We start from the raw sequence: 7064 nt of genomic DNA, 5'->3' as shown, positions 1-7064 counted from the left end.
TAATCCCTGGTGATTATGGGAGTGGTTATTAGGATGAATATGACAGCAGGGTTGGGTCGGGCCGAGCTGAGCTGAGCCCGGGCTGTAGTGAGAAACAGATGTCAGTTGACCCACATCTGCCGAGCATGCTGGGACGTTGGAGTGTCAGGTCACAGCTCTGATCACCTCGGGGACACTGTACATCTGGGGCCTGAAAGATCATTGGCTTTTTCTCTTGGTTCACAGTGTCCCGTGGAAACAGTCTATAACTGTCTCTCTGCTGCTGTGTCTGTCTCCCTCCGTCATGCCCACATGCAGCCACACGTACACACATGTACACACTTAGTACAAATACAAATATTTCTGGCATAAAGAACAAGTAACAGACTCTGATCTCGAGATCAAAGGTTTTGGCCAGTGTACCCTCTTGGATTGTGACCCAGACTGGTAAAGCCGAGGGATGCGTGAATATAAACACTCACTGGTGCAACACTGTGGTTGAAAGGAAAATTGGATGAAGCCCTGGCAATGAAATCTTATGTGTACATATAATATGTGCATCTTTGGCATCTTTGACCCCATCTCTCTGTGCATGCAGCCAGGCCCCAGCAGCAGTTCCTTTGCTGGTCACCTCAGAGCAGAGGGAGAATACACTGTGTGTGATTATTGCTGCAAAACGCACCTCACTGAGACGAATATGCTAGAAGGATTCATCTAAACTGTCATCTTTACCCTATGTTGATTAAAAACACTATAATTCATGACTTGAGGCAGACAGACATGTTTACACGAGGTGTCACAAAGAGTTTAAAAAGAGTAAATCTGTCCATGGATACAATATGTGCTAAAATTGGCAATAAGTGCAGCTGTAGTGAAGCAGCAGGCTCGGAGTCAAGCTGTGGAGGGGCTATTACATGGTTCTCTCCAGATGTTATAACTTCATATTCTGTGGCCTGGATATTTTGTGCCATTGTTTTTATGTGCACTATTTTCTTGTCTGTCTCCTTCCTGTCTTCTGGGAAGACTTTGTACCTATTGTTTGGAGTGGTATATAGATGAAGTTTGCTATCTTAAAAAGGGACTGATATAAATGATGCTAATGCAATTGATGTATTTTGTATTCCTTGTAATTTTTACAGCTTCCTGTTAATTATATTGGTTTTGTTGATGCATTTTTCTCCCATCGCACCCCCAGCTGTCTGAATTTCCTGTTTTCTTCCATTGCTCTCCTAATGTATTGAGGTCTTATGGAGTTTTTCCTTCTAGCACCATAGCTTTTGGGAACCTATAAAGCCCACTGAGACATTTCATGTGATATTAGGATGTAAAAATAAACTTGCCCAATTCCCAAGAGAACATCTTTCAAGAAGTGTATTTTCATTTTCTTATGAGTTTATTCTGGTTTTAATATTGACATATTTTGTCTTCTATGTCCAGGCGCTGGCGTTCTGTACGAACTGGTGGTTGCTGCAGATGACTGGGTGAGTTTTGTATTATGTTACATCGCTATAAAACAAATAAGAAAGACCTGCAGTGCTATCGCAGGATAGAAACAACACAAATGCATGTTGGAGGACTCCTGCAGTGGCTACCACTGACAAGAGAAAGGAGAGAAGCACAGATTTCCTCATGGCCAAACCAAACATTGTGGCTTTAAGTTATGGTTGCATTTACTTGAAATGATGTGGTAGACCAACACTGAGAATCAGCGAGCGCTAATTGAAAACAGCTTGCTGGAGCTCCAGTGAATACTGACTGTGGGATAGAGTCTCTTTTTCTATTGTGTTCTAATGTACTGGTTCCCTGGTCAGTCCTCTGTGTTCCCAAGAGACCTGAGGGGTTACGGTCCTAGATAGCTGGAGGATGACGCATACGGGCCTTTCTGGCCGTCAAATAGCAAGTTCACACAGTGTCATATTGCCTACTAAGGACAGGGACATCAAATATTTCATTTCCCAAGACAGATGGCTCCGTGGTGAAGCCCAAATTGAAAAGTGAATAGCTGCAATTTTCACCGCCTGTTACAGAACGGTGCAAACTTCATAAGGTTACACAATCACCTGTTGGGTTTAGTTTTAAACAATGCATTAAGTCAACGTCAGCACATTTCTTAAATAAATAATCACCTTGCAAACAGCTTCCTTGCTGCTTTCCTCCTCTCTCTCTCTGCGTCTCTCTCTGATCTCTTCTCATTTCTCTACAGATTTCACTTCCCTGCCTTTCCAGTGCTCCTCCTTGTCCTTCCTCCTCTCTCTCTTTCTCTCTTCAGCAAGATTAAGGCCCATCCTTGTCATCCCATAGGGCAGAGTTGCTTGATTGACAGCTGGGTTCAGCATCTTGACAAAGGTCCGTGCCCCCGTCATCATAGCTGATCGTCCCATGCTGGCCCTCAGAGTGACAGGCGCCCGCAGAGCCATTTACTCCTGATGCAGCCGAAAAAAGCCCTCCTCCATCACTGGCTTTCACCGGCGCTGCAGACGCAGACCCTCCTCTCTCCCCTCCCCTTCCTCATCTCTTCATCATAACTTATTTCCTTTCCATTTAACAGCCCACCCCCCCTTTGTTTCTTAATCGACAACCAATTTTTCAGTAATTTTTAAAAAAATATTTCCATTTATTTGTCTCTCCCCACCTTTCTACTCCTGTTCTTGACCTTCTCTAATCCTCTTTTCTCTCCTCTAATATCAACTCTCTTGTATCTACTACAAGCTACTATTAATCTAAAGTAATCTGCCAGATCTTAATTAGGGTAATTACTGTGTTTGTTTTAACTTAACACTGATGAGAGCTACTATCTTTGAGCAGGGCATAACAGATGGGGTGCTTAGTACTCTTTTGGGAAGGCTGACAGGAGTCAGGATGGAGCGGCATGATTTTTGAGCTTGATGTTTGTCAGATTAATTTACCTTGCAAAACTGGTTAGCAGGAATTCTTCCTAAACCTTTCTGCAGAGGAGGCGAAGCCTCTTAAGGCGACAGTAATATCCTAAAAATGAAACAGAAATAGTTATGTTTGCACTGGAAAAATGGCTGGATTGTGGCCAAAATGAAGTGTCACATTCTCACTAACTCGTTAAGCTTAATTCACTGCGCTCTAATACAACACATAACATCACCTGAAACTGTCACTTGTCACATGTCTGCTGGGCCACAATTCCCTGCTTTATTTTCTGCGTTAACATTTGACTCTTGTTCATCCTGATCCTGATCAGTTTTAGGAAGGACTTATTAAAATCATGCCTGTATTTATGTACTTGTATGAGAGCACAAGTTGTTCATTTTGGCTTGCGGCACATTGAAACTAAGCAATGTCCTCATGCGACTCCTCGTCCCTGGTGGCATATCTTTACCAGTTTTATCCAGTACTTCAAAATGAAAATATGCGTAACTTTGCGTAGCAGAAACATATTTTGGTAATCATCGCATACCCTCACAGATTCATCTTGCAACCTGTTGTGTTGGTGCTGAGCCCAAGGTGAGCAACCGCTGAACTATGCTATAAAGACCCAGAGTGTTTCTTCCTATCTTGTCCTTCCCTCTAAAATTCAGAAACTCCCAGGCCGCAGTAGAATGTCTCTTCTGAAATATTTCAGGTCGCTGTAATGTATTTCAAGTCAAATGTAATTTCACTCTGACTCTCTGTCTGACGGGGGGGGCTTCCTCACTGCAAGGCCTCAGTCTGAAACAAAGATGTGATTCAGGTGGTTGTATGCTGTATGTAATATGACAGTATGCTTATAACCAAGTTACATGGTGTGTGTGTGTGTGTGTGTGTGTGTGTGTGTGTGTGTGTGTGTGTGTGTGTGTGTGAGAGAGAGAGAGAGAGAGAGAGAGCATAGAAGGACAGGAGGGCATCAGATGAGTACAGACTGTTTCCACCTGCCAGGTGCCTGGTCTCTAATCCCCCCCTCTCTGTCTGATTAAACACACACACACACACACACACACACACACACACACACACACACACACAGGCGCAACAAGGTCATCTCTCTGTCAACCATACAATAGCGCTGTGTACCCATCTGGCCTACATCCTAAATACTTCCTCTTTAGGAAGCCAATAAAAAAGGAGAAGAGGGCTAACACTCGGTTCCTTAGAAACAGGTCACAAGTAAGTTCCCATTGTTCTCAGTTACATCTCTAAACCTGTGTCGTATTTACCACTATTCGTTGCCGTGTCAGTCATCTGAGAGTGACGCCGACTGTGTGAGAAGAGACAGCGGCTGAGTTGTTTTGTCTCATGTCTCTCATTTCTGAAACTGAGTTCACCTCAGTGACGGAGGACGTCTCACATAATACTTTCTTTGTATGGTTTCAAAAACATCTTTTAAGATCACTGTTGTGCGCCCAAAACCACATTAAACCCCCCCCTCCTCCTTTTTAGAATGACTCTTCTTTCTTTCTTTCTTTCTTTCTTTCTTTCTTTCTTTCTTTCTTTCTTTCTTTCTTTCTGTTTTTACTTTGGCATTGGACAGGCTCCCCCTGTGGTGAGTCATATCATTCTAACAGCATTTTATGCAGGGAGTACAGAGCTTTGATATCTAGAGGATAAGAGGGCTTTTGTAGAGATAGTGACACCCATCCTCCTCCTTCTCCTCCTCTGTCTCCTCCTACTCCTCTGCTTTTCCTTCCCCTGGGGAGGTTTGGCTTCTTCTGGCCCCTCCGACGGCTTTTATGTCTGACGAAGTTCTGTGCTGTCGAGGTGAGTACGAGGTCAAGCGACTTCAAACGCGGTGCTGAGGAACACCACGCTGTAAATGAATAAAGATTAATGCAATAATGTTTGTGTACACTTGAACGAATGCCTGAACACTGCGGTTTTTGTCTTCAGTTTGTTATAAGTCCTTGTGGATTTGACTGTGTTAGTAAGACACAGACAGAAAATGCCTCCACGCAGTAACGTAACATAGTATGATGTGTTATAATACCATGTGTGCTAGAATATTTACTGTGCATTACTTAGTGTATTTAGTATCACAGTAGAGAGCAGTATATATTTACCATAAATCCTGGATGCTGCGTGTGTGGTTTGATCTACATTATGATAGTGTAAGAATTCCATGTGGTGCCATGCTGTCTGCACCGTCGCCTCTCCTCACCTGTTGAGGCTGTGATTAGATACTGTCAACCCTCAGGCCATAGCTATCACATACAGGTAGAGCACAGTCGAGCTATAGCTTTCCCTTATGCTGTGGGACGGGAGAGAGAACTGTTGAACTCCAGAAACTGCAGACGGTGCTGAAAGTTTGTGTCACCATAATGAGCAATCTGTCAACAAGTGTGTGTTACAGGGTACGGGGAAAAAAAAATGGAAAAAATGTAGATTATATGTCGGAAATCCTTGTATGAATCCTCCTCCCAGCCACGCATGCACCAACCTCCACAACAGAAAAACGACAGAATGACATCCCTGTTACAGAACATTTTGTATGCTTTTTTAAAATATAGACTGCAGGGTGGTAATAGTTCAACATTACTGGACTGTTTAATTGTTTTTCTAATCAATACTACAGTCTTTATGTGTTAAGTGTGGAGCTGAATACCGGATGTGATTAATCTAGCATGAAGACAGTGAGTATGAGGAGGAAGATGGCCTATCTCTCTCCAGTTTTTTAAAAAATATGCCCATCATTTTTTTCAATTCGGGTGAATCAACACTTTTAGCTCGTAGCCTGAAGGTACCATAAAGCAGCTACATATCATTGACCTTGCAATCTCTTAGACAAGATGGTTCCTGATTGTGCACTGAAGGGGCCCATCTTGCAAGCGGGGAGGCTGACAAAGTAGGCTTGACCCTGGGCTGAGGCTTGTTGTGGCGCTTCGTCTCTGGAGGGCTTGTCTGCAGGCTGGCTGCGCTCTGTCTGGGCTGCACTGCTCTCTAATCACACTGACACTGCACTTACAGGGCTGACAGCTATGGCGCCAGAGAGAGGGAGAGAGAGAGAGACGGTACACGTGACAAGGCCCACCTTGGCTCTCCACTTGTTCCCTCTCAAGATAATCACTTTCTATTGATTTTCTTGGAGAACACGGATCCCTGTTACCTTTCATACAGAACTGTTACCTATTGCCTTTCCTGATCCCACTTAATAATTGACAATGTATGTGAATGAGTGAAGCTGCTGCAGGCCTTCATTTTTGCGCCGTGATCAATAATGAAACTTAATCGTAAGCGCAAATTTTATCTATCCCTTTTGAAAATAATCAGGGCTCGTATTGAGGGTTAGGCGGCGGGGGTGTGTGAGCGGTGAAACATAAACCCAAACTCTGTGTGTGAGTATGTGTGTGCAGTTGATGCCCCATTCCTTTACAGCTCGTATCAGTGAGCCGAGGCGTCACAGCCGGCGCCCTCTGCTACTTACCTAATTAGCTCTAGGAGCCCCTGCATTATTAACAGACCCCCTAAATCATTCAGAGGGGCCCTAATGTGTGTGCGTGTTTGTGTGTGTGTGTGTGTGCATGCGCGTGTGTGCGCAAGGGTACGCACAGAGGGGGTACAGAGGATCACTGCGATAATGTCCCTCCCTATTCACGACATGTCAGACGTAATTATTCACCCTGGGAAGACAAGGGTCCAGAACACTGTTAATGGCACTCTTCTTATCCCCTCCTCCGTCTGCTCCTCCTCCTCGTCCTCCTCCCCTCCCTTCCCCTCCCTTCCCCCTCTCCCATTGCTTTTATGACTGACAAGGTGCTAGATGGCTCAGACACACTCTATAGATAGACAAATAGCGTAGGACGGTCGGTATTGTTAGACAAGAATGTTCATGTTACAAAGGTCATGTGTTAATGCAGGGAGATGGGCAGCAATAGATGGATAATGTTTATTTCATTGTGTACATGGATCTCATTAATGTCAGCAGCTACGCCATTTGTAGGCCTCATTTGGTTATATTACATGTAATGTACTAATCATTTGAGGGGAATATTACTGTGATAATAGTGTGAGTGTCATTTAGCTACTTTAACCACTGGATGACTCACAATTGTGGCTGTCGCGCAACAGAAGCGCTTGATGAATATATAATAATTTCAGAGACAAAACGCAGCTGAATCATGTTCAGCAGAATGTGGTTGTTTTCT

The sequence above is a fragment of the Chaetodon auriga genome, chromosome 14 (assembly GCF_051107435.1).
Source record: "Chaetodon auriga isolate fChaAug3 chromosome 14, fChaAug3.hap1, whole genome shotgun sequence".
NCBI lineage: Eukaryota > Metazoa > Chordata > Actinopteri > Chaetodontiformes > Chaetodontidae > Chaetodon > Chaetodon auriga.
Note: the sequence above shows the minus strand (reverse complement) of the source record.